The 27,703-nt window shown below is 42.3% G+C and overlaps 1 non-coding gene across 2 annotated transcripts; it reads right to left on the minus strand.

Moving 5' to 3' along the window:
- Positions 1-7,205: 7,205 nt before the first annotated feature.
- Positions 7,206-27,657, minus strand: LOC110525185 (uncharacterized). Of its 2 annotated transcripts, none has more exons than XR_005051996.2 (3): positions 11,072-11,206; positions 10,089-10,212; positions 7,206-8,589 (listed from the first exon to the last, which is right to left on the minus strand). It is a non-coding gene; the product is annotated as an uncharacterized LOC110525185 (transcript). The 2 variants fall into 2 exon arrangements; XR_002473718.3 differs by lacking the exon at positions 11,072-11,206 and adding an exon at positions 27,431-27,657 and having other exon boundaries at positions 7,833-8,589.
- Between the last annotated feature and the right edge of the window lie 46 nt (positions 27,658-27,703).

Raw genomic sequence — 27,703 nt, forward strand, 5'->3', positions numbered from 1 at the left:
TATTATCATGACCTTCAAATCACCATCTGTCACATTATCCTCTCAAATACCATAGTGGTGTGATGTTCATCAGAGGGGTGTGAGTGTTCATCACATTCATTACTAATGACAATCAAGGGACGTGACAGTAATGTTGGAATGGTTCTAATGCTTTAGGACCAGCTCAAAGCTCAGAGTGATGGTAATATGCATTGTAACTAGTTGATATTCAGAATGAATCTAGTCTATTCATCTGTAACTCCTACTATGAACTCCTACCTACATGAGATAGTACAAGTGTTCTGTACAGGGAAAGAGACTGGTTGTTATTGTTGTTGTTTAGGTGTTTAGAAACATTACTGGAGTTCTAGAACACTTACCTTCTCTGTCCCTTAAACCCACTGTAGCCTCCTCCTTCTGTTCTCCATGGATGACCTGACAGATGTAGACTCCTATATCTGACCACCTGAAGTCTCTCAGCCTCAGAGACACGTTGCCTCTATCCAGCTCCTGGGTGATCAGACTCACTCTGCCCTCATAGCCACTCCTCTCTGTCACCTGGCCATTCTTATACAGGTAAATACACTCTGTCCCTTTAAACCACCTGATCGTCGTGGCAACAGCACTGGTGTCAGGTGAGAGGTGACAGGGGAGGGTGACCTCTTCACCAACATTAACCTCCACATTGTCTTCTGAGGTGAGTTTAAACTGATCTGTTCAGAAAGAGAGAACATTTCATGTTTAATGACATCATCTGTGTCAGGAACACAAATCCTCTCAGTACATTTATAAACACAGCTGAATTAATAACTACAACAGACATAGAACAACCAGGACCATGTCAATTCTAAAATACAACCCCACAATCCCAGACAGACAGATTAATTTGAAGGAAAGTCTATATGTCATAGAAGAATGTGATGCTACAATCTAGAATGATATTATCCCATTTGTTCCCACATCTTTCCCAGACATGCCACTATGCTAATCTTATGCCACTAGTAGCCTAACATGTCATCCATTTTGATTATTTATTTATTTAAAAGTATGTTTTATTCTTGGTCACAGTTGTGACAGAGTGCTCTGTCTATAATAACATGAACAGGTATTTACCCCTATTCCTCAACCTCAATATCTATATACCTCAGCCCACTTACCCACACACCTAAACTCAATGACCCACACACCCCAGTCCTGTTACCCCTATTCCTCAACCTCAATATCTATATACCTCAGCCCACTTACCCACACACCTAAACTCAATGACCCACACACCCCAGTCCTGTTACCCACATGCCCTAACACCCACATGCCAATACCCTCAAATGTATACTATCAAGTACAGATACAGGCATATCTAAAATAAATTATACATTTTAGAATAAATTAGAGGCACTATATTTTCCCATTAGTCAGAAATGTTTGTCAGGAAGCTGAGCACTTGGGCCAGTAACCCAAACGTCGCTGGGTTGAATCCCTGAGGAAACTAGGATAACATGTGTTGATAAGCCCTTGAGCAAGGCACTTAATCCTAATGGCTCTGGATACATATTTTATTTATTTACCGAGGCAAGTCAGTTCAGAACAAGTTCTTATTTACAATGACAGCCTACCACAGACAAACAAATTGTCCTCCACCCCTATGGGACACCCAATCATGGGAAGTTGTGATACAGCCTGGAATTGAACCAGAGTCTGTAGAGACACCTCTCACACTAAGACACAGCACCATAGATCGCTGCTCCACTCAGGAGAACAACTTATTTGTTGATATGTACAACTTTAACTTCTCTAGAGCCAGTAAAGTACAAAAGGTTTATTTTCTTCCATATTGTGTCAGACTGGATTAAATGGGTTCTATAATAAAGAGATGTTTGGAGGGAGAGGTCACTGTGGAGCAGTAGAGCTGTTTCTCACAGACACAAACTCAGCTACAACTCCTCATGTTACAAACACATTTCATCCTGACACACATTTACACATAAAGACAAATTAAACCACAAACACATTTCATTTTCAATAGTTGGTTTAGTTCTGTTCTCCCAGATACATGAAAGAAAAGTTAATCATTAATTATAGCATGGTGACTTACTATGAACTCTGGACTCTGCCATTTTAACTGCAATAAAAAGAGAAAACATTCATATTTACATCATTACCATTCATCAAATTCTCTCTTTTGCTCAATCACACAGATACAAACATCACTTCCTCTTTCTCCAGTCCTCATTGTTTTAAAACAGGACTGTTGTGTCTAGTTTGGAAAGTGAAATATACTGACATCTCCTCTTACCTTTACTGGTCTTCACGTCCTCCACTTCACATTCAAAATAGTTGATTTAAATCCATAACCACTCTAATAGTCACTATATGTGCATATCTACACGTTTTTACAGAACAATCTACACCTCAGTCCTATACTGAGACACAACTTTCACTTTCAACTTTGCACAGGTAGTTGGACATTCTGCACAATGCTGTGTCATGTGGTAGCCCCTGGCAACAGTGTTTTACCCTGTTCATCCTCAAACCCAAACCAGTATGTTCTGACCCAGCTGTAGATGTTCAGTATAGCAGCAAATCACTACAATAGGTGGCTTTTCTGCAACTGAATTCAATGTAAATGTTATATATTTATTTTGTCATGTTTTTTATTTTGAGTAAAAAATATACAAGTGATGCTAGATCTTATGTTTTACAGGTAGATATTTAAATCTGCATTTGATTCCAACTGTTTGTTTTTAAGTTAATTGCCTGTATTACCACCTGCCCTGCTTGTTCACAGCTGATCTGTCGTTCTCTATCTAGACAATATTACCATGTCGTCTTAGAAGGTTACTGGTGATTTGTCATGAACTATTTCTCATTGAGCCCCATTCAGTGAAACAGTTCATTCAGCCTCATTTACTGCTTTAAAAAAACAAAGCTGATATGGATGACTTGCTTAAACAAATGTGGTTTCTACGGACAATTGAGATGGACAAACTATGGCATAATGGGAAGACAAGCGGATAAGAGACAATCAGTAATTTAGATTAAGATATTAATGAGCGAGCCAGGAGGGACGTAGTCAATATATAAAATGGCGCCGATAGAGAGGGCGGAAGTGATTCTAGCCCCGAGGCAACATTCCAGTGTTATTTCTTACATTGTTAGCCAGACATTTTAGTGTGTTATTACATACAACCCGGAAGAAGGTGGGGTGTGTGTTTCATTTCTCAATAAAACGAGAAAACATTCATATTTACATCATTACCATTCATCAAATTCTCTCTTTTGCTCAATCACACAGATACAAACATCACTTCCTCGTTCTCCAGTCCTCATTGTTTTAAAACAGGACTGTTGTGTCTAGTTTGGAAAGTGAAATATACTGAGATCTCCTCTTACCTTTACTGGTCTTCACGTCCTCCACTTCACATTCAAAATAGTTGATTTAAATCCATAACCACTAATAGTCACTATATGTGCATTTCTACACGTTTTTACAGAACAATCTACACCTCAGTCCTATACTGAGACACAACTTTCACTTTCACCTTTGCGCAGGCACTTGGTGTGTTGCCAACTCCTCAGTAAGGAAAGGGACCGGGGCGGGGTGGGGCCCACGGCAGCACACGCTGCTCGTTGAGAAGAGTTAGAACGATGCGTGCTTTCACGTCAAAGTCTCCAAAAGTCTCCAATAACACCAGGAAAAGTCGCTAGATTTGTCGCTAGTCGCTTTTTTGAAAATGTGTCGCTAGAGGGGTCTGAATACTTGCTAAATATAACGACAACGCCGCTAAGGTGGCAACATTGAAGTGAGTCGCAAAGCCAATCACAACACCGATGGCAGTAATTTGTCAGTTCTTCCTTCACTCCAGCGAAGAGACCAATCTAAGGTTTCTAGACACGCACCCGCCTTTAAGCCCGCCCCCATCAACCGGATATCCAAACCCAAAGATGCCAAGACTTGAGAGAAAGCAATTTGAGAAATTGAGAGCGAAAACTTGACAATAACAAGTGACTATTGCTGGTGGACAATTTAATACGTTCAAAATAAATAAAAATATACGTTTGAATCACTTTTTTTTCTTACAGTTCTATATGTACTGTTTAAATAAAGGTTAAATTAAAAAAATACAAAATGTACTGTTTAAGACACACTTGCAAGCGTTCAAGTCCAATTTGTGCTCTTGACTGGCCTGTGCACTCCGCGGGACCCAGCCTCTTCTCACTCGACCATTTTCTTCTCTCAACTCAGCGTTTGCTCGAGAAATGACGTTTCATCTTTCTAGTGCTAATTCGACTTTTGAATCAGATTTGACACCATTACTGATCCGGGCTGATCAATGTTACGATATTTACACTTGACAACTTGACCTCTGGTGCTTGATTAAAGCATTGCACAATACAGATTTAAAAAAAATAAATACAACTACGATAAAAAAAAAAATCAATTTAAAATAGATGTAAGAACTATGCTGAACAGCAATATAAATGCAACATGTAAAGTGTTTGTCCCATGTTTCATGAGCTGAAAAAAAAGATCCCAGAAATTTTTCATACACACAAACAGCTCATTTCTCTCAAATGTTGTGCACTAATGTGTTTACATCCTTGTTAGTGAGCCTTTCTCCTTTGCCAAGATAATCCATCCACCAGTCAGCTGTAGCATATCAAGAAGCTGATTAAACAGCATGATCATTACACAGGTGAACCTTCTGCTGGGGACAATAAAAGGCCACTCTAAAATGTGCCGTTTTGTCACGCAGATGTCTCAAGTTTTGAGGGAGCGTGCAATTAGCATGCTGACTGGAGGAATGACCACCAGAGCTGTTGCCAGATACTTTAATGTACATTTCTGTACCATAAATCGCCTCCAATATCGTTTTAGAACATTTTGCAGTACATCCAACTGGCCACACAACCGCAGACCAGGTGTAACCACGCCAGCCCAGGACCTCCACATCCGGCTTCTTCACCTGCGGGATCTTCTGAGACCAGACACCCAGACAGCTGATGACCAAAGAATGTTTGCACAAACTGTCAGAAACCGCCTCAGGGAAGCTCATCTGCGTCCTCACCGTCCTCACCAGGGTCTTGAGCTGACTGCAGTTCGGCGTCGTAACCGACTTCAGTGGGCAAATGCTTCACCTTCGATGGCCGCTGGCCTCGCTGGAGAAGTGTGCTCTTCACGGATGAATCCCGGTATCAACTGTACCGGGCAGATGGCAGACAGCATGTATGGTGTCGTGTGGGCGAACGGTTTGCTGATGTCAACGTTGTGAACAGAGTGACCCATGGTGGTGGTGGGGTTATGGTACGGTGTTTGCTGATGTCCACGTTGTGAACAGAGTGACCCATGGTGGTGGTGGGGTTATGGTATGGGCAGGCATAAGTTACGAAAAACAAATACAATTGCATTTTATCAATGGCAATTTGAATGCACAGAGATACAGTGATGAGATCCTGAGGCTCATTGTCGTGCCATTCATCCACCTCATGTTGCAGCATGATAATGCACGGCCCCATGTCGCAAGGATCTGTACACAATTCCTGGAAGCTGAAAATGTCCCAGTTCTTCCATGGCCTGCATACTCGCCACACAAGTCACCCATTGAGCATGTTTGGGATGCTCTGGATTGATGTGTACAACAGAGTTTTCCAGTTCCTGCCAATATCCAGCAACTTCGAAACAGCCATTGAAAAGGAGTGGGACAACATTCCACAAGCCACAATCAACAGCCTGATCAACTCTATGCGAGGGAGATGTGTCTCGTTGCATGAGGCCAATGGTGGTCACACCAGATACTGATTGGTTTTCTGATCCACGCCCCTAACTTTTTATTAAGGTATCTGTGACCAACAGATGCATATCTGTATTCCCAGTCATGTGAAATCCATAGATTAGGGCCTAATGAATTTATTTCAATTGACTGTATCTCAGCAAAATCTTTTAAATTGTTGCATGTTGTGTTCATATTTTTGCTCAGTGTAATAGCTTGCTCAGCTAACACAAATATATGTCCATGTGTGGGCGTAAATACCTTGATACAGGAAGCAGTTTGACCTGAGTGATAATGATATCTCGGTTGACAACAGGTAAACCGATCTTATACAGAATAATACACCTGTCAAAATTAGGGAGGGAGGGAGATGGAGGCAGGCGGGGAGGGAGGCATGGAGACGGAAGCAGGGAGGGAGACGGAGGCAGGGAGGGAGGGGAGGGAGGGAGACGGAGGCAGGCGGGGAGGGAGGCATGGAGAAGGAGGCAGGGAGGGAGACGTAGGGAGGGAGGGAGATGGAGGCAGGCGGGGAGGGAGGCAGGGAGGGAGATGGAGGCAGGCGGGGAGGGAGGGAGGCAGGGAGGGAGGGAGATGGAGGCAGGTAGGGAGGGAGGGAGATGGAGGCAGGGAGGGAGACGGAGGCACGGAGGGAGGGAGGGAGATGGAGGCAGGGAGGGAGACGGAGGCACGGAGGGAGGGAGGGAGGGAGATGGAGGCAGGGAGGGAGACGGAGGCAGGTAGGGAGGGAGGCATGGAGAAGGAGGCAGGGAGGGAGACGGAGGCAGGTAGGGATGGAGGCATGGAGACGGAGGCAGGGAGGGAGGCGGGGAGGGAGACGGAGGCAGGGAGGGAGACGGAGGCAGGGAGGGAGGCATGGAGACAGAGGCAAGGAGGGAGGGAGGGGGAAATTAGAAAGTACCTGTCAAACCATGGAGTCATGACCAGATACCTTGACTTCAGATCATTAATGCTCATAAGGGCTTATTGTGGATATGATGTTGAGATACCAGTGTTTTCTACAATTGTCCCCTGGTCCAAGACCAGATCTAAGGGCAACGGTTTTACATGTGATAGCGTTCTTCCTTTATGCTACACAAGGAAACCAAGCCAACAGGAAATACATTTATGTACAATTCAACAACCCAAAAAATCTTGTGAAATAACAATTTAATTATACCTTACATAATTGACTTAGTCTAAACTAATAACGGATCCCAAAAGCTAACCTATGACCTTTAAGGCAAGGCTGCTGCAAACAAATCCAGTTTTATATTGTTGTGTCTGCCTTTCGTATTCCGTTTGTTCCACATCGGAGCATCTGAATTAGAGATCCGTTCCTCTGTTGAATCCTGTACAGGGAGGAAGTCTTATAGTATCTGTTGAAAGATATTAATTCATCAGGTCTTACCGGAGATGTTTGTTCTGGAAATTCTTACACAGGGACACTCAAAGTCAGTCTTAATATTAATCATTGTTTATTGACAGCAAGCTGGAGAAGTTCCAACCAAATCAATGCACCATAGTACACATGTCAATCAGGAGCTCTCCTGGGGCAGTCCCAGCAGTTTTCTTATATACAGCTATACACAGACAAATTATATGTGCATGATTTAGCATACTTAATTAATCATTACCGTTTTTTTTCATTCATGTGAATGACAAATGCTGGTTCTTAACATGTGACAGACCAATACCTCACGAGGCTTCTTCTCTCTGCGCTGAGACCTTGAAACTGAGATATCTTTCGTTCTCAAAACAAGGTCTGGGCGTACTGCCAAATTGCAGATACTGATAGTGAGAATTGGTTCAGTCAGTCACTTGCATGAACACAGACATTAGTTATAAGAAAAGCACAAACATTTCAATTCCCATTACATGTTCTAGAATGTTGTTACAGGCTTGTCATAGCAGAGATGTTCTAGAATGTTGTTACAGGCTTGTCATAGCAGAGATGTTCTAGAATGTTGTTACAGGCTTGTCATAGCAGAGATGTTCTAGAATGTTGTTACAGGCTTGTCATAGCAGAGATGTTCTAGAATGTTGTTACAGGCTTGTCATAGCAGAGATGCTCTAGAATGATGTTACAGGCTTGTCATAGCAGAGATGTTCTAGAATGTTGTTACAGGCTTGTCATAGCAGAGATGTTCTAGAATGATGTTACAGGCTTGTCATAGCAGAGATGTTCTAGGATGTTGTTACAGGCTTGTCATAGCAGAGATGTTCTAGAATTATGTTTCAGGCTTGTCATAGCAGAGATGTTCTAGAATGATGTTACAGGCTTGTCATAGCAGAGATGTTCTAGAATGTTGTTACAGGCTTGTCATAGCAGAGATGTTCTAGAATGATGTTACAGGCTTGTCATAGCAGAGATGTTCTAGGATGTTGTTACAGGCTTGTCATAGCAGAGATGTTCTAGAATTATGTTACAGGCTTGTCATAGCAGAGATGTTCTAGAATGATGTTACAGGCTTGTCATAGCAGAGATGTTCTAGAATGTTGTTACAGGCTTGTCATAGCAGAGATGTTCTAGAATGTTGTTACAGGCTTGTCATAGCAGAGATTTCCTAGAATGTTGTTACGAGCTTTGTGCATTACCCTGTAGCTCTGAAATACACTTTCTAATTGCATTGTCAGTGGAAGAAGTAAAGTTACCTGAAACTGCAGAGAAAGACAACATAGTTACATGTACTTTTTTGTCAGTACAGTCAGTTATATCATCATCACATAGTTTGTGTTATCATGTTTGGCTCAGTTCTTCAGGTTCCACTTAGTCTGTATTCTCTTGCCCATTTTAGAGTCTGGATTCAGGCAGATATATTTTGATGGTATTTTCAACTGCACCCTGTTAAGGAAAAGTACTTTAATGACAGAAATGGCCAGGTGTTTACTTACACGGTAAAATAGTACTTACATAATAATAACATATGAACTATTCAAAAGTACCACATCATAAGTTAATATGCCAAGGAAATCTAGAAACATTGTACTCAGTGTAGTGGCATATACTGTATGTTGCATAATTACATAATGACATATATTGGCATTCATATTATAGTGGCACATCACAGGCAATTTAACATATATTGGCATACATATTATAGTGGCACATCACAGGCAATTTAACATATATTGGCATTCATATTATAGTGGCACATCACAGGCAATTTAACATATATTGGCATACATATTATAGTGGCACATCACAGGCAATTTAAGTGGGATATACACTACCGGTCAAAAGTCTGGGGTCACTTAGACATTGTTAATTTCCTAAATGACTATTGTAGCTGGAAACGGCAGATTTTGTATGGAAAATCTACATAGGCGTACAGAGGCCCATTATCAGCAACCATCACCCCTGTGTTCCGATGGCACGTTGTGTTAGTTAATCCAGATTTATAATTTGAAAAGGATAATTGATCATTAGAAAACCCTTTTGGAATTATGTTAGCACAGCTGAAAACTGTTGTCCTGATTAAAGAAGCAATAAAACTGTCCTTCTTTTAGACTAGTTGAGTATCTGGAGCATCAGCATTTTTCTTTGCAACTCTGCCTAGAAGGCCAGCATCCCGGGGGTCACCTCAGACTGGTGTTTTACGGGTACTATTTAATGAAGCTGCCAGTTGAGGACTTGTGAGGCATCTGTTTCTCAAACATGACACTCTAATGTACTTGTCCTCTTGCTCAGTTATGCACCGGGTCCTCCCACTCCTCTTTCTATTCTGGTTAGAGACAGTTTGCGCTGTTCTGTGAAGGGACTAGTACACAGCGTTGTACGAGATCTTCAATTTCTTGGCAATTTCTCGCATGGAATAGCCTTCATTTCTCAGAACAAGAATAGATTGATGAGTTTCAGAAGAAAGGTCTTTGTTTTTGGCCATTTTGACCCTGTAATCGAACCCACAAATGCTGATGCTCCAGATACTCAACTAGTCTAAAGAAGGCCAGTTTTATTGCTTCTTTAATCAGGACAACAGTTTTCAGCTGTGCTAACATAATTACAAAAGGGTTTTCTAATGATCATTTAGCCTTTTTAAAATGATAAACTTGGATTAGCTAACACAACGTGCCATTGGAACACAGGAGTGATGGTTGCTGATAATGGGCCTCTGTACGCCTATGTAGATAGTCCATAAAAATCAGCCGTTTCCAGCTACAATAGTCATTTACAACATTAACAATATCTACACTCTATTTCTGATCAATTCTGAGGATATTTTAATGGTCGAAAAAATGTGCTTTTCTTTAAAAAAAAAACAAGGATATTTCTAAGTGACCCTAAACTTTTGAACGGTGGTGTACGTGCATAAGATATGTATAGTGTAAATGAGAAAAACTCACACTATCTCCACATGGTCACACATTGCACTCCTCGGATGAACGGTGGATTGGACTATGTTACTGGAATTCACACGGTCCCGTGTTTTCAGACAGAGGCAACGTTGTCTGCTGTGCATCAGGAACGCTGTGAGAAACAGGAGACAAAACGAGTCTATGGCACGTTTCAGAAACAGTACTTTAGCATGCACTCTATGGCACGTTTCAGAAACAGTACTTTAGCATGCACTCTATGGCACGTTTCAGAAACAGTACTTTAGCATGCACTCTATGGCGCGTTTCAGAAACAGTACTTTAGCATGCACTCTATGGCATGTTTCAGAAACAGTACTTTAGCATGCACTCTATGGCACGTTTCAGAAACAGTACTTTAGCATGCACTCTATGGCATGTTTCAGAAACAGTACTTTAGCATGCACTCTATGGCACGTTTCAGAAACAGTACTTTAGCATGCACTCTATGGCATGTTTCAGAAACAGTACTTTAGCATTTTGTGAATGTTATTGAGCAAACAGAAAACAGAAACACTGAAAATGGACACTATTCACATCAAGGAAGCTAAAAGTGTATATATATTTAATTTATTTGATGAATACATACTGTATACAACTGCTATAGTGTATTATTAAAACAATTACATTATGATATGAAATATTGTCGGTTATTAAAACACATCACAACATATTATAACAGCACTTCATATTTATACATTTTATTTTTTATTGTACCTTTATTTAACTAGGCAAGTCAGTTAAGAACAAATTCTTATTTTCAATGACGGCCTAGGAACAGTGGGTTAACTGCCTGTTCAGGGGCAGAACGACAGAACGACCTTGTCAGCTCGGGGATTTGAACTAGTCCAACGCTCTAACCACTAGGCTACCCTGCCGCCATATAACATATCGTATAACATATCGTATAACATATCATATAACATATCGCATAACATACTAACATATCGCATAACACATCGCACTGGTCTTACCATCAGTTGAAATCATCAGTGTCACCAAAACCACGACGACAATCAATCCCTTCATTTTGACCAGTTGATAAATCAAATCCTGAGGTCTGAAATACTACTGGCTTTTTTTTTATACCAAGGACAAATGAAGCGCACACAGTGTGTGAAGGCATTTTATAGCAGCTAGGAAAGGAACCCCCCCCCCCACCACTGGGGAACCCTGGGTAACCCTCATCATTACAGTACATTGTGTGTTTTATCTGGGCATAGAGAGAGTGACGAGATGAATGAAAGTAGAACAAACCCTTTCATGATGATCAAATATCAAATAGTGGGTGTTTATATGTTTCCTGTTTCGTACATGTACAAGTATGTGGTATGCGGGAAATATCCCAACATCACGTGAGACAACCTCGGATAGTGGGGTCACGACCCGCGTCAGTCATTGTCAGTCATTGTCCACGTATCAATTGGCCTTGAGAAATTTATTTCATTTGGAAACGTGTTGTTGGGAATGGGATATACTTTTGGGGTCCCAATTGAAACTAATCACAACTTTTCATAAAGGCTTAATGAAGGCCTTGTAACGACCTTGTATCCTCCAGAGACCCAGCATTTCAGTTTTAATCCGTATCTCTAAGGCCATACTGTGATATACTTTATTTTACATACTTTATTTATTTTGCTCCTTTGCACCCCATTATTTTTATTTCTATTTTGCACATTCTTCCACTGCAGATCGACCATTCCAGTGTTTTACTTGCTATATTGTATTTACTTTGCCACCATGGCCTTTTTTTTGCCTTTACCTCCCTTATCTCACCTCATTTGCTCACATGGTATATAGACTTGTTTATACTGTATTATTGACTGTATGTTTGTTTTACTCCATGTGTATCTCCATGTGTTGTTGAATGTGTTGAACTGCTTTGCTTTATCTTGGACAGGTCGCAATTGTAAATTGTTCTCAACTAGCCTACCTGGTTAAATAAAGGTGTTCTCAACTAGCCTACCTGGTTAAATAAAGGTGTTCTCAACTGGCCTACCTGGTTAAATAAAGGTGTTCTCAACTGGCCTACCTGGTTAAATAAAGGTGTTCTCAACTGGCCTACCTGGTTAAATAAAGGTGTTCTCAACTGGCCTACCTGGTTAAATAAAGGTGAAATAAATACAAAATAAAAAAAGGTCCTGTTGTACCTTTGAGAGGACATTCTAAACTGTTTAATGATATAACATGTGTTGTCACCATGATCCTTTTTCTCTTTCTGGTTCTTCCATTGTAATTACAAAATTACATTTTATCTAACGCAAACTTGATTAAATTAACTGAGAATTTATTTTAAAAAATCTTTACAAAAACTGTTAATTTTTCTGTCTCTTCAAGGTTTATGCCACATAGCAAAGGGGTGTGTAATTGTGTAATTATAACTTTTGTGAGTGTGATATTCAAATTGTTTCTAATAGGTAAATATTTTGAATGATCCATTTATGAAGATATCCCTCTAGTGGTGTGGGGGCTGTACTCAGCCTTGTCTCGGGATGGTAAGTTGGTGGTTGAAGATATCCCTCTAGTGGTGTGGGGGCTGTGCTTTGGCAAAGTGGGTGGGGTTATATCCTTCCTGTTTGGCCCTGTCCGGGGGTGTCCTCGGATGGGGCCACAGTGTCCTCGGATGGGGCCACAGTGTCTCCTGACCCCTCCTGTCTCAGCCTCCAGTATTTATGCTGCAGTAGTTTATGTGTCGGGGGGCTAGGGTCAGTTTGTTATATCTGGAGTACTTCTCCTGTCCTATTCGATGTCCTGTGTGAATCTAAGTGTGCGTTCTCTAATTCTCTCCTTCTCTCTTTCTTTCTCTCTCTCGGAGGACCTGAGCCCTAGGACCATGCCCCAGGACTACCTGACATGATGACTCCTTGCTGTCCCCAGTCCACCTGACCGTGCTGCTGCTCCAGTTTCAACTGTTCTGCCTTATTATTATTCGACCATGCTGGTCATTTATGAACATTTGAACATCTTGGCCATGTTCTGTTATAATCTCCACCAACAATACCCCATAATAACTCAACAAAACCGTTTTTTTTTTTACCGGAAATATCACATTTACATTAGTATTCAGACCCTTTACTCAGTACTTTGTTGAAGCACCTTTGGCATCGATTACAGCCTCGAGTCGTCTTGGGTATGACGCTACAAGCTTGGCACACCTGTATTTGGGGAGTTTCTCCCATTCTTCTCTGCTGATCCTCTCAAGCTCTGTCAGGTTGGATTGGGAGCGTCGCTGCACAGCTATTTTCAGGTCTGTCCAGAGATATTCGATTGTGTTCAAGTCCGGGCTCTTGCTGGGCCACTAAAGGACATTCAGATACTTGTCCCGAAGCCACTTCTTTGTTGTCTTGGCTGTGTGCTTAGGGTCGTTTTCCTGTTGCAAGGTGAACCTTCGCCCCAGTCTGAGGTCCGGAGTGCTCTGGAGCAGCTTTTCATTAAGGATCTCGCTGTACTTCACACCGTTCATCTTTGCCTCGATCCTGACTAGTCTCCCAGTCCCTGCCGCTAAAAAAGATCCACACAGCATGATGCTGCCACCAACATGCTTCACCGTAGGGGTGGTGTCAGGTTTCCTCCAGACGTGACGCTTGGCATGGTTGTCTTCTGGAATATTCACCCATCTCCACAGAGGAACTGGGGAGCTCTGTCAGAGTGACCATCGGTTTCTTGGTCACCTCCCTGACCAAGTACCTTCTCCCTCGATTACTCAGTTTGGCCGGGTGGCTAGCTCTAGGAAGAGTCTTGGTGGTTCCAAACTTTTTCCATTTAAGAATGATGGAGGCCACTGTGTTCTTCGGGACCTTCAATGTTGCAGACATTTTTTTGTACCCTTCCCCAGATCTGTGCCTCAACACAATCCTGTGTTGGAGCTCTACGGACAATTCCTTCAACCCCATGGCTTGGTTTTTGCTCTGACATGCACTGTCATCTGTGGGACCTTATATACAGTTGAAGTTGGAAGTTTACATACACCTTAGCCAAATACATTACAACTCAGTTTTTCACAATTCCTGACATATAATCCAAGTAAAAAATCCCTGTTTTAGGACAGTTAGGATCACCACTTTATTTTAAGAATGTGAAATGTCCGAATAGGAGTATTTCAGCTTTTATTTCTTTCATCACATTCCCAGTGGGTCAAATGTTTACGTACACTCAATTAGTATTTGGTAGCATTGCCTTTAAATTCTTTAACTTGGGTGAAACGTTTCGGGTAGCTTTCCACAAGCTTTCCACAATAAATTGGGTGAATTTTGGCCCATTCCTCCTGACAGAGCTGGTGTAACTGAGTTAGGTTTGTAGGCTTCCTTGCTCGCACAAGCTTTTTCAGTTCTGCCCACACATTTTCTATAGGATTGAGGTCAGGGCTTTGTGATGGCCCCTCCAAAACCTTAACTTTGTTGTCCTTAAGCCTTTTTGCCACAACTTTGGAAGTATGCTTGGGGTCATTGTCCATTTGGAAGACCCATTTGCGACCAAGCTTTAACTTCCTGATGTCTTGAGATGTTGCTTCAATATACAGTGCCTTGCGAAAGTATTCGGCCCCCTTGAACTTTGCGACCTTTTGCCACATTTCAGGCTTCAAACATAAAGATATAAAACTGTATTTTTTTGTGAAGAATCAACAACAAGTGGGACACAATCATGAAGTGGAACGACATTTATTGGATATTTCAAACTTTTTTAACAAATCAAAAACTGAAAAATTGGGCGTGCAAAATTATTCAGCCCCTTTACTTTCAGTGCAGCAAACTCTCTCCAGAAGTTCAGTGATGATCTCTGAATGATCCAATGTTGACCTAAATGTCTAATGATGATAAATACAATCCACCTGTGTGTAATCAAGTCTCCGTATAAATGCACCTGCACTGTGATAGTCTCAGAGGTCCGTTAAAAGTGCAGAGAGCATCATGAAGAACAAGGAACACACCAGGCAGGTCCGAGATACTGTTGTGAAGAAGTTTAAATACGGATTTGGATACAAAAAGATTTCCCAAGCTTTAAACATCCCAAGGAGCACTGTGCAAGCGATAATATTGAAATGGAAGGAGTATCAGACCACTGCAAATCTACCAAGACCTGGCCGTCCCTCTAAACTTTCAGCTCATACAAGGAGAAGACTGATCAGAGATGCAGCCAAGAGGCCCATGATTACTCTGGATGAACTGCAGAGATCTATAGCTGAGGTGGGAGACTCTGTCCATAGGACAACAATCAGTCGTATATTGCACAAATCTGGCCTTTATGGAAGAGTGGCAAGAAGAAAGCCATTTCTTAAAGATATCCATAAAAAGTGTCATTTAAAGTTTGCCACAAGCCACCTGGGAGACACACCAAACATGCGTAAGAAGGTGCTCTGGTCAGATGAAACCAAAATTGAACTTTTTGGCAACAATGCAAAACGTTATGTTTGGCGTAAAAGCAACACAGCTCATCACCCTGAACACACCATCCCCACTGTCAAACATGGTGGTGGCAGCATCATGGTTTGGGCCTGCTTTTCTTCAGCAGGGACAGGGAAGATGGATCAAATTGATGGGGAGATGGATGGAGCCAAATACAGGACCATTCTGGAAGAAAACCTGATGGAGTCTGCAAAAGACCTGAGACTGGGACGGAGATTTGTCTTCCAACAAGACAATGATCCAAAACATAAAGCAAAATCTACAATGGAATGGTTCAAAAATAAACATATCCAGGTGTTAGAATGGCCAAGTCAAAGTCCAGACCTGAATCCAATCGAGAATCTGTGGAAAGAACTGAAAACTGCTGTTCACAAATGCTCTCCATCCAACCTCACTGAGCTCGAGCTGTTTTGCAAGGAGGAATGGGAAAAAATTTCAGTCTCTCGATGTGCAAAACTGATAGAGACATACCCCAAGCGACTTACAGCTGTAATCGCAGCAAAAGGTGGCGCTACAAAGTATTAACTTAAGGGGGCTGAATAATTTTGCACGCCCAATTTTTCAGTTTTTGAAATGTTAAAAAAGTTTGAAATATCCAATAAATGTCGTTCCACTTCATGATTGTGTCCCACTTGTTGTTGATTCTTCACAAAAAAATACAGTTTTATATCTTTATGTTTGAAGCCTGAAATGTGGCAAAAGGTCACAAAGTTCAAGGGGGCCGAATACTTTCGCAAGGCACTGTATCCACATAATTTTTTCTCCTCATGATGCCATCTATTTTGTGAAGTGCACCAGTCTCTCCTGTAGCAAAGCACCCCCACAACATGATGCTGCCACCCCCGTGCTTCACGGTTGGAATGGTGTTCTTCGGCTTGCAAGCCTCCCCCTTTTTCCTCCAAACATAACAATGGTCATTATGGCCAAACAGTTCTGTTTTTGTTTCATCAGACCAGAGGACATTTTTCCAAAAAGTACAATCTTTGTCCCCATGTGCAGTTGCAAACCGTAGTCTAGCTTTTTTTATGGCAGTTTTGGAGCAGTGGCTTCTTCCTTGCTGAGGGCCTTTTAGGTTATGTAGATATAGGACTCGTTTTACTGTGGATATAGATATTTTTGTACCTGTTTCCTCCAGCATCTTCACAAGGTCCTTTGCTGTTGTTCTGGGATTGATTTGCACTTTTCGCACCAATGTACGTTCATCTCTAGGAGACAGAACGCGTCTCCTTCCTAAGCGGTATGACAGCTGTGTGGTCCCATGGTGTTTATACTTGTGTACTTGTCACAACTTCCGCCGAAGTCGGTCCCTCTCCTTCTTCGGGCGGTGTTCGGCGGTCGACGTCACCGACCTTCTAGCCATCACTGATCCATTTTTCATTTTCCATTGGTTTTGTCTTCCTTCACACCTGGTTCCAATCCCATCAATTACATGTTGTGTATTTAACCCTCTGTTTCCCCTCATGTCTTGGTCGGAGATTGTTTGATTGTATGTTTGTGTATTATGTGTTGGTGCACGACGGGTTTTGTACCCACTTTTTAATTATTTTGGTTTAGGAGTTTTGTGAAGCACTGATTAAACAACTCAGTTTATACCAAGTTTGATTCTCCTGCACCTGACTTCCCTGCTACCAACACACACCCATTACAGTACTATTGCTTGTACAGATGAACGTGGTACCTTCAGGCATTTGGAAATTGCTCCCAAGGATGAACCAGACTTGTGGAGGTCTACAATTCTTTTTCTGAAGTCTTGGCTGATTTCATTTGATTTTCCCATGATGTCAAGCAAAGAGGCACTGAGTCTGAAGGTAGGCCTTAAAATACATCCACAGGTACACCTCCAATTGCCTCAAATTATGTCCATTAGCCTATCAGAAGCTTCTAAAGCCATGACATCATTTTCTGGAATCTTCCAAGCTGTTTAAAGGCACAGTCAACTTAGTTTATATAAACTTCTGACCCACTAGAATTGTGATACAGTGAATTATAAGTGAAATCATCTGTCTGTAAACAATTGTTGGACAAATGACTTGTCATGCACAAAGTAGATGTCCTAACTGACCAAACTATAATTTGGTTAACAAGAAATGTGTGGAGTGGTTGAAAAGCAAGTTTTAATGACTCCAACAGAAGTGTATGTAAACTTCCGACTTCAACTGTACACAGGTGTGTGTCTTTCCAAATCATGTCCAATCAATTGAATTTACCACAAGTGGACACAAATCAAGTTGTAGAAACATCTCAATGATGATCAATCGAAAACAGGATGCACCTGAGCTCAATTTCAAGTCTAATAGCAAAGAGTCTGAATACTTATGTAAATAAGGTATTTAACGTTTTTTTATGTTTTTATGCAAACATATCTAAAATACCGTTTTCGCTTTGCCATTATGTGGTATTGTGTGTAGATTGCTGAGAATTTTGTATTTTTTTAAGTTATACATTTTAGAATAAAGCTGTAACGTAGTAAAATGTGCAAAAAGGTCAAGGGGTCTGAATACTTTCCAACGGTCAAGGGGTCTGAATACTTTCCAACGGTCAAGGGGTCTGAATACTTTCCAACGGTCAAGGGGTCTGAATACTTTCCAACGGTCAAGGGGTCTGAATACTTTCCAAAGGTCAAGGGGTCTGAATACTTTCCAACGGTCAAGGGGTCTGAATACTTTCCAACGGTCAAGGGGTCTGAATACTTTCCAACGGTCAAGGGGTCTGAATACTTTCCAACGGTCAAGGGGTCTGAATACTTTCCAACGGTCAAGGGGTCTGAATACTTTCCAACGGTCAAGGGGTCTGAATACTTTCCAACGGTCAAGGGGTCTGAATACTTTCCAAAGGTCAAGGGGTCTGAATACTTTCCAACGGTCAAGGGGTCTGAATACTTTCCAACGGTCAAGGGGTCTGAATACTTTCCAACGGTCAAGGGGTCTGAATACTTTCCAACGGTCAAGGGGTCTGAATACTTTCCAACGGTCAAGGGGTCTGAATACTTTCCAACGGTCAAGGGGTCTGAATACTTTCCAACGGTCAAGGGGTCTGAATACTTTCCAAAGGTCAAGGGGTCTGAATACTTTCCAACGGTCAAGGGGTCTGAATACTTTCCAAAGGTCAAGGGGTCTGAATACTTTCCAAAGGTCAAGGGGTCTGAGTACTTTCCAACGGTCAAGGGGTCTGAATACTTTCCAAAGGTCAAGGGGTCTGAATACTTTCCAAAGGTCAAGGGGTCTGAATACTTTCCAACGGTCAAGGGGTCTGAATACTTTCCAACGGTCAAGGGGTCTGAATACTTTCCAAAGGTCAAGGGGTCTGAATACTTTCCAAAGGTCAAGGGGTCTGAATACTTTCCAACGGTCAAGGGGTCTGAATACTTTCCAAAGGTCAAGGGGTCTGAATACTTTCCAAAGGTCAAGGGGTCTGAATACTTTCCAAAGGTCAAGGGGTCTGAATACTTTCCAAAGGTCAAGGGGTCTGAATACTTTCCAAAGGTCAAGGGGTCTGAATACTTTCCAACGGTCAAGGGGTCTGAATACTTTCCAAAGGTCAAGGGGTCTGAATACTTTCCAAAGGTCAAGGGGTCTGAATACTTTCCAAAGGTCAAGGGGTCTGAATACTTTCCAAAGGTCAAGGGGTCTGAATACTTTCCAAAGGTCAAGGGGTCTGAATACTTTCCAAAGGTCAAGGGGTCTGAATACTTTCCAAAGGTCAAGGGGTCTGAGTACTTTCCAACGGTCAAGGGGTCTGAATACTTTCCAAAGGTCAAGGGGTCTGAATACTTTCCAAAGGTCAAGGGGTCTGAATACTTTCCAAAGGTCAAGGGGTCTGAATACTTTCCAACGGTCAAGGGGTCTGAATACTTTCCAACGGTCAAGGGGTCTGAGTACTTTCCAACGGTCAAGGGGTCTGAATACTTTCCAAAGGTCAAGGGGTCTGAATACTTTCCAAAGGTCAAGGGGTCTGAGTACTTTCCAACGGTCAAGGGGTCTGAATACTTTCCAAAGGTCAAGGGGTCTGAATACTTTCCAACGGTCAAGGGGTCTGAATACTTTCCAAAGGTCAAGGGGTCTGAATACTTTCCAAAGGTCAAGGGGTCTGAATACTTTCCAAAGGTCAAGGGGTCTGAGTACTTTCCAAAGGTCAAGGGGTCTGAATACTTTCCAAAGGTCAAGGGGTCTGAATACTTTCCAAAGGTCAAGGGGTCTGAATACTTTCCAACGGTCAAGGGGTCTGAATACTTTCCAACGGTCAAGGGGTCTGAATACTTTCCAACGGTCAAGGGGTCTGAATACTTTCCAAAGGTCAAGGGGTCTGAATACTTTCCAAAGGTCAAGGGGTCTGAATACTTTCCAACGGTCAAGGGGTCTGAATACTTTCCAAAGGTCAAGGGGTCTGAATACTTTCCAACGGTCAAGGGGTCTGAATACTTTCCAAAGGTCAAGGGGTCTGAATACTTTCCAACGGTCAAGGGGTCTGAATACTTTCCAAAGGTCAAGGGGTCTGAATACTTTCCAAAGGTCAAGGGGTCTGAGTACTTTCCAACGGTCAAGGGGTCTGAATACTTTCCAAAGGTCAAGGGGTCTGAATACTTTCCAAAGGTCAAGGGGTCTGAATACTTTCCAACGGTCAAGGGGTCTGAATACTTTCCAACGGTCAAGGGGTCTGAATACTTTCCAAAGGTCAAGGGGTCTGAATACTTTCCAAAGGTCAAGGGGTCTGAATACTTTCCAAAGGTCAAGGGGTCTGAATACTTTCCAACGGTCAAGGGGTCTGAATACTTTCCAAAGGTCAAGGGGTCTGAATACTTTCCAAAGGTCAAGGGGTCTGAATACTTTCCAAAGGTCAAGGGGTCTGAATACTTTCCAAAGGTCAAGGGGTCTGAATACTTTCCAAAGGTCAAGGGGTCTGAATACTTTCCAACGGTCAAGGGGTCTGAATACTTTCCAAAGGTCAAGGGGTCTGAATACTTTCCAAAGGTCAAGGGGTCTGAATACTTTCCAAAGGTCAAGGGGTCTGAATACTTTCCAAAGGTCAAGGGGTCTGAGTACTTTCCAACGGTCAAGGGGTCTGAATACTTTCCAAAGGTCAAGGGGTCTGAATACTTTCCAAAGGTCAAGGGGTCTGAATACTTTCCAAAGGTCAAGGGGTCTGAATACTTTCCAACGGTCAAGGGGTCTGAATACTTTCCAACGGTCAAGGGGTCTGAGTACTTTCCAACGGTCAAGGGGTCTGAATACTTTCCAAAGGTCAAGGGGTCTGAATACTTTCCAAAGGTCAAGGGGTCTGAGTACTTTCCAACGGTCAAGGGGTCTGAATACTTTCCAAAGGTCAAGGGGTCTGAATACTTTCCAACGGTCAAGGGGTCTGAATACTTTCCAAAGGTCAAGGGGTCTGAATACTTTCCAAAGGTCAAGGGGTCTGAATACTTTCCAAAGGTCAAGGGGTCTGAGTACTTTCCAAAGGTCAAGGGGTCTGAATACTTTCCAAAGGTCAAGGGGTCTGAATACTTTCCAAAGGTCAAGGGGTCTGAATACTTTCCAACGGTCAAGGGGTCTGAATACTTTCCAACGGTCAAGGGGTCTGAATACTTTCCAACGGTCAAGGGGTCTGAATACTTTCCAACGGTCAAGGGGTCTGAATACTTTCCAACGGTCAAGGGGTCTGAATACTTTCCAACGGTCAAGGGGTCTGAATACTTTCCAACGGTCAAGGGGTCTGAATACTTTCCAACGGTCAAGGGGTCTGAATACTTTCCAAAGGTCAAGGGGTCTGAATACTTTCCAACGGTCAAGGGGTCTGAATACTTTCCAAAGGTCAAGGGGTCTGAATACTTTCCAACGGTCAAGGGGTCTGAATACTTTCCAACGGTCAAGGGGTCTGAATACTTTCCAACGGTCAAGGGGTCTGAATACTTTCCAAAGGTCAAGGGGTCTGAATACTTTCCAAAGGTCAAGGGGTCTGAATACTTTCCAAAGGTCAAGGGGTCTGAATACTTTCCAAAGGTCAAGGGGTCTGAATACTTTCCAAAGGTCAAGGGGTCTGAATACTTTCCAACGGTCAAGGGGTCTGAATACTTTCCAAAGGTCAAGGGGTCTGAATACTTTCCAACGGTCAAGGGGTCTGAATACTTTCCAACGGTCAAGGGGTCTGAATACTTTCCAACGGTCAAGGGGTCTGAATACTTTCCAACGGTCAAGGGGTCTGAATACTTTCCAAAGGTCAAGGGGTCTGAATACTTTCCAAAGGTCAAGGGGTCTGAATACTTTCCAACGGTCAAGGGGTCTGAATACTTTCCAAAGGTCAAGGGGTCTGAATACTTTCCAAAGGTCAAGGGGTCTGAATACTTTCCAAAGGTCAAGGGGTCTGAATACTTTCCAACGGTCAAGGGGTCTGAATACTTTCCAACGGTCAAGGGGTCTGAATACTTTCCAACGGTCAAGGGGTCTGAATACTTTCCAACGGTCAAGGGGTCTGAATACTTTCCAACGGTCAAGGGGTCTGAATACTTTCCAACGGTCAAGGGGTCTGAATACTTTCCAACGGTCAAGGGGTCTGAATACTTTCCAACGGTCAAGGGGTCTGAATACTTTCCAACGGTCAAGGGGTCTGAATACTTTCCAACGGTCAAGGGGTCTGAATACTTTCCAAAGGTCAAGGGGTCTGAATACTTTCCAAAGGTCAAGGGGTCTGAATACTTTCCAAAGGTCAAGGGGTCTGAATACTTTCCAAAGGTCAAGGGGTCTGAATACTTTCCAAAGGTCAAGGGGTCTGAATACTTTCCAACGGTCAAGGGGTCTGAATACTTTCCAAAGGTCAAGGGGTCTGAATACTTTCCAAAGGTCAAGGGGTCTGAATACTTTCCAAAGGTCAAGGGGTCTGAATACTTTCCAACGGTCAAGGGGTCTGAATACTTTCCAACGGTCAAGGGGTCTGAATACTTTCCAACGGTCAAGGGGTCTGAATACTTTCCAACGGTCAAGGGGTCTGAATACTTTCCAAAGGTCAAGGGGTCTGAATACTTTCCAACGGTCAAGGGGTCTGAATACTTTCCAAAGGTCAAGGGGTCTGAATACTTTCCAACGGTCAAGGGGTCTGAATACTTTCCAACGGTCAAGGGGTCTGAATACTTTCCAACGGTCAAGGGGTCTGAATACTTTCCAAAGGTCAAGGGGTCTGAATACTTTCCAACGGTCAAGGGGTCTGAGTACTTTCCAACGGTCAAGGGGTCTGAGTACTTTCCAACGGTCAAGGGGTCTGAGTACTTTCCAACGGTCAAGGGGTCTGAGTACTTTCCAACGGTCAAGGGGTCTGAATACTTTCCAACGGTCAAGGGGTCTGAGTACTTTCCAACGGTCAAGGGGTCTGAGTACTTTCCAACGGTCAAGGGGTCTGAGTACTTTCCAACGGTCAAGGGGTCTGAATACTTTCCAACGGTCAAGGGGTCTGAGTACTTTCCAACAACACTGTAATTTGTTTCCCATTAATAGGAAACACCAGGATGAATTTCTTGGCACAGCGGAGTTCATCGGATGAGTCAGTTCCCCTGGAATGTTTGAAACAGTAATTTCCCCCTTCAGTGCAGGACGTCATGTTGTACAATAGGCCTACAGTGTGCGTCTCCCGTTTCCAAATCTAATAATTAAATGGTTGTATTCAAGACAAAGTCATTTCTATTGATTTCAGTTTGTCAGTGTCAGCCGTGTAGGCGTCCTTTTTGTAGTGGGCTATGAAAGATTCTGATCATGTCTCCGTTACATGTCAAATGTCGCATAATTTCATGAAAAGTGTTTATACAATGTTTTCCCGTATCCTCCTAAAGACTGTTCCTCTGGGGCGGAGTTCCCCAAACATGAACCTCATGCGCTGTGTCTATGATGTATTTCATTCTTTTGGTTTAGACTGGGACCATCAGCCTGTTTTTGTGAGTGGTGTTACAGGTTGTTGTAACTTGTGTATTTGTGCTACTTAATTGTCAATAGGCCACTAACGGTTCAGAGGAAATGTGTGGTTATTCTTGGTCACATTTATGTTATGTGTTAAATTTTCACTGAATTAGGTCGGGATATGTTTTGTTAGAAAATGTTGGCCCAGTCACTTTTACACAGCAATTTCTGCATACGCCACACTTGGACATCAGAATTCAATATGTTTTTTCACCTTCTGTCCCCATCTACTGTTATGCTACATGTTTCATATTTATTATCAACCGAGTCCTAACGGACATTGCACAAACAATACAAAGAAAATACCCATATTTCTTTAAATATATATACAGCACCTGTCACGTTCTGACCTTTATTTCCTTTGTTTTGTCATTATTTAGTATGGTCAGGGCGTGAGTTGGGGTGGGCAGTCTATGATTTGGGTATTTCTATGTTTGGGCCTAGTATGGTTCTCAATCAGAGGCAGGTGTCATTAGTTGTCTCTGATTGAGAATCATACTTAGGTAGCCTGGGTTTCAGTGTTTGTTTGTGGGTGATTGTCTATGTTGATTTCTTGTGTCAGCACAGTTCTCATTAGCTTCACGGTTGTTATTTCGGTTATTGTTTTGTATAGGGTTTCAGTGTTCAGTGTTTTCTGTATTAAAATTAATGATGAACACATACCACGCCGCATTTCGGTCCTCCGATCCATCTCGCCTCTCCTCTTCAGATGAAGAGGAGGACGACCGTGACAGCACCAGACAAAAGTTTGGACACACCTACTCATTTCAGGGTTTTTCTTTATTTTTTTACTATTTTCTACATTGTAGAATAATAGTGAAGACATCAAAACTATGAAATAACACATATGGAATCATGTAGTAACCAAAAAAAGTGTTCAACAAATCAAAATATATTTTATATTTGAGATTCTTTAAAGTAGCCACCCTTTGTCTTGATGACAGCTTTGCACACTCTTGGCATTCTCTCAACCAGCATCACCTGGAATGCTTGAAGGAGTTCCCACATATGCTGAGCACTTGTTGGCTGCTTTTCCTTCACTCTGCGGTCCAATTCATCCCAAACCATCTAAATTGGGTTGAGGTCAGGTGATTGTGGAGGACAAGTCATCTGATGTAGCAATCCATCACTCTCCTTCTTGGTCAAATAGCCCTCACACAGCCTGGAAGTGGGTTGGGTCATTGCCCTGTTGAAAAAGAAATGATAGTCCCACAAAGTGCAAACCAGATAGGATGGCGTTTCGCTGCAGAATGCTGTGGTAGCCATGCTGGTTAAGTGTGCCTTGAATACTAAATTAATCACAGACAGTGTCACCAGCAAAGCATCCCCACACCATCACACCTCCTCCTCCATGCTTCACGGTGGAAACCATATATGAATGAGTTTACCTACTCTACGCCTCACAAAGACACAGCGGTTGGAACCAAAAATCTCAAATTTGGACTCATCAGACCAAAGGACAGATTTCCCCTTGTCTAATGTCCATTTCTAATGTCCATTTCTCGTGTTTCTTGGCCCAAGCAAGTCTCTTCTTCTTATTGGTGTCCGTTAGTAGTGTAGTGTTATCTTTGCAGCAATTTGACCATGAAGGCCTGATTCAAGCAGTCCCCTCTGAACAGTTGATGTTGAGATGTGTCTGTTACTTGAACTCTGTGAAGCATTTATTTGGGCTGCAATCTGAGGTGCAGTTAACTCTAATTAACTTATCCTCTGCAGCAGAGGTTACTCTGGGTCTTCCTTTCCTGTGGCGGTCCTCATGAGAGACAGTTTCATCATAGCGCTTGATGGTTATTGCGACTGCACTTGAAGAATCTTTAAAAGTTCTTGAAATGTTCTGGATTGACTGACCTTCATGTCTTAACGTAATAATGGACTGTCATTTCTCTTTGCTTATTTGAGCTGTTCTTGCCATAATATGGACTTGGTCTTTTACCAAACAGGCCTATCTTCTGTATACAACCTCTACCTTGTCACAACACAACTGATTGGCTCAAATTAACTTTTAACAAAGCATATCTGTTCATTGAAATGCATTCCAGGTGCCTACCACATGAAGCTGGTTGAGAGAATGTCACGAGTTTGGAAAACTGTCATCAAGGCTAAGGGTGGCTACTTTGAAGAATCTAGAAAATAGTAAAATGTAGAAAATAGTACAAATAAAGAAAAACCCTTGAATGAGTAGGTGTGTCCAAACTTGTACTGTATATTTACAGTATGTTTCTTTTCACCACAAACACTTATGTGGTGAAAAAAATATATAATAATAAACAATTAAAAATTCCTGGATCTCAGGCGGCTGTCATGCTTTATTTTTTTAACCTTTATTTAACCAGGCAAGTCAGTTAAGAAGAGTGTAGAGGTGGCAGGGTAGCCTAGTGGTTAGAGCGTTGGACTAGTAACCGCAAGGTTGCAAGTTCAAACCACCGAGCTGATAAGGTACAAATCTGTCGTTCTGCCCCTGAACAGGCAGTTAACCCACTGTTCCTAGACCGTCATTGAAAACAAGAATTTGTTCTTAATTGACTTGCCTAGTAAAATAAATAAATTGGAATGCTATAAAGTCCAAAAGTTATCGGCAGAGTTAAAAAGTTGGCAATGTATGACATTGTAAATGTCCTTTTAATCCGTCTTCAATGCATATTTCAAGACATGACATATGAGGGTGCAGTGAGATACTCGACCCGGTTGGACCAGGGGTGTAAAACTCAATGAGCGCAAGGGCCATATATTGAGAGAAAAAAAAACGAATTCGCAGGCCAGACATAGCCCAGTATGTTATTATGTATAACGTGGATACAACTGCGATCCAAACTGGCCATTGTTCTATTAGATGAAAATATGTCCCTTTATAAATATACACTGACTGCTGTATAAAGCATTATTTTTACATATTAAAATAAGATATCAATAATATTTGTCCAGCCTTTGCCGCTATGCTTTCAGATGTCCATAATATGCTGCGACCCTAATCAAATAGTATTTAATGATCTCCAAGTAACAAAAACGTTGCTAGGTTATTGGAACATTTAAACTTAAAATATGGTTATATATTTTTTTTGCACTGTGGGGATCACTGGTACGATTGAACGCAACATTGTTGTATGGTGCACTTAAAATGTATTGTAGTTGGGGTGCCAGCCTAGGCTACTGCTCAAAATGTATTGTAGTTGAGGTGCCAGCCTAGGCTACTGCTCAAAATGTATTGTAGTTGGGGTGCCAGCCTAGGCTATTGCTCAAAATGTATTGTAGTTGGGGTGCCAGCCTAGGCTATTGCTCAAAATGTATTGTAGTTGAGGTGCCAGCCTAGGCTACTGCTCAAAATGTTGCCGTAGTTGAGGTGCCAGCCTAGGCTACTGCTCAAAATGTATTGTAGTTGGGGTGCCAGCCTAGGCTACTGCTCAAAATGTTGCCGTAGTTGAGGTGCCAGCCTAGGCTACTGCTCAAAATGTATTGTAGTTGAGGTGCCAGCCTAGGCTACTGCTCAAAATGTATTGTAGTTGAGGTGCCAGCCTAGGCTACTGTTCAAAATGTATTGTAGTTGAGTTGCCAGCCTAGGCTACTGTTCAAAATGTATTGTAGTTGGGGTGCCAGCCTAGGCTACTGTTCAAAATGTATTGTAGTTGAGGTGCCAGCCTAGGCTACTGCTCAAAATGTTGCCGTAGTTGAGGTGCCAGCCTAGGCTACTGTTCAAAATGTTGCCGTAGTTGAGGTGCCAGCCTAGGCTACTGCTCAAAATGTTGCAGGTTTTGTATTTTGGTTATTCATTGTCAAGCTTTAAAAACCGAAGCCAAGACTGCAACATGTTAATAGCCAAGCTAGGACTGTGTCTGTACACTTTCCCCTCTACTGCGCCAGGTAAACAACACACACGAAAGCAGCTGATTGATGTTGAATTCACCGACGCGAGCTGCATCAGGCTGTAATTTCATACTCAACTGTTGACTAATTTATACTCGCTTGTGTGTCCCATCGTCCTTTAGTAGTAAAGTAAACCTACCTGCGTGTGAACCCTTTATCTTATAACTTTTTGACAACCATGATGACGTTTTCTGTAGGCTACAGCAACGATCCGTTGGAATCGTAACTTGGCACGGACATTTAGCCTACAAGTTAAAACTTCGGTCCGGTAGAAGATTCGGTCAGTGCCATTAGTGATGATATGATACAGCGCAGTGGCTGGCTAGTGTGTGTGTGTGTGTGTGTGGCAATGCACTACCGTTTGGCGTGCAGCACATTGGCATTGCTCGCTGTGACTTGTAGCGCAGCGGAA

This window comes from Oncorhynchus mykiss, chromosome 6 (genome assembly GCF_057628025.1).
Source record: "Oncorhynchus mykiss isolate SJ-2025 chromosome 6, ASM5762802v1, whole genome shotgun sequence".
Lineage (NCBI taxonomy): Eukaryota > Metazoa > Chordata > Actinopteri > Salmoniformes > Salmonidae > Oncorhynchus > Oncorhynchus mykiss.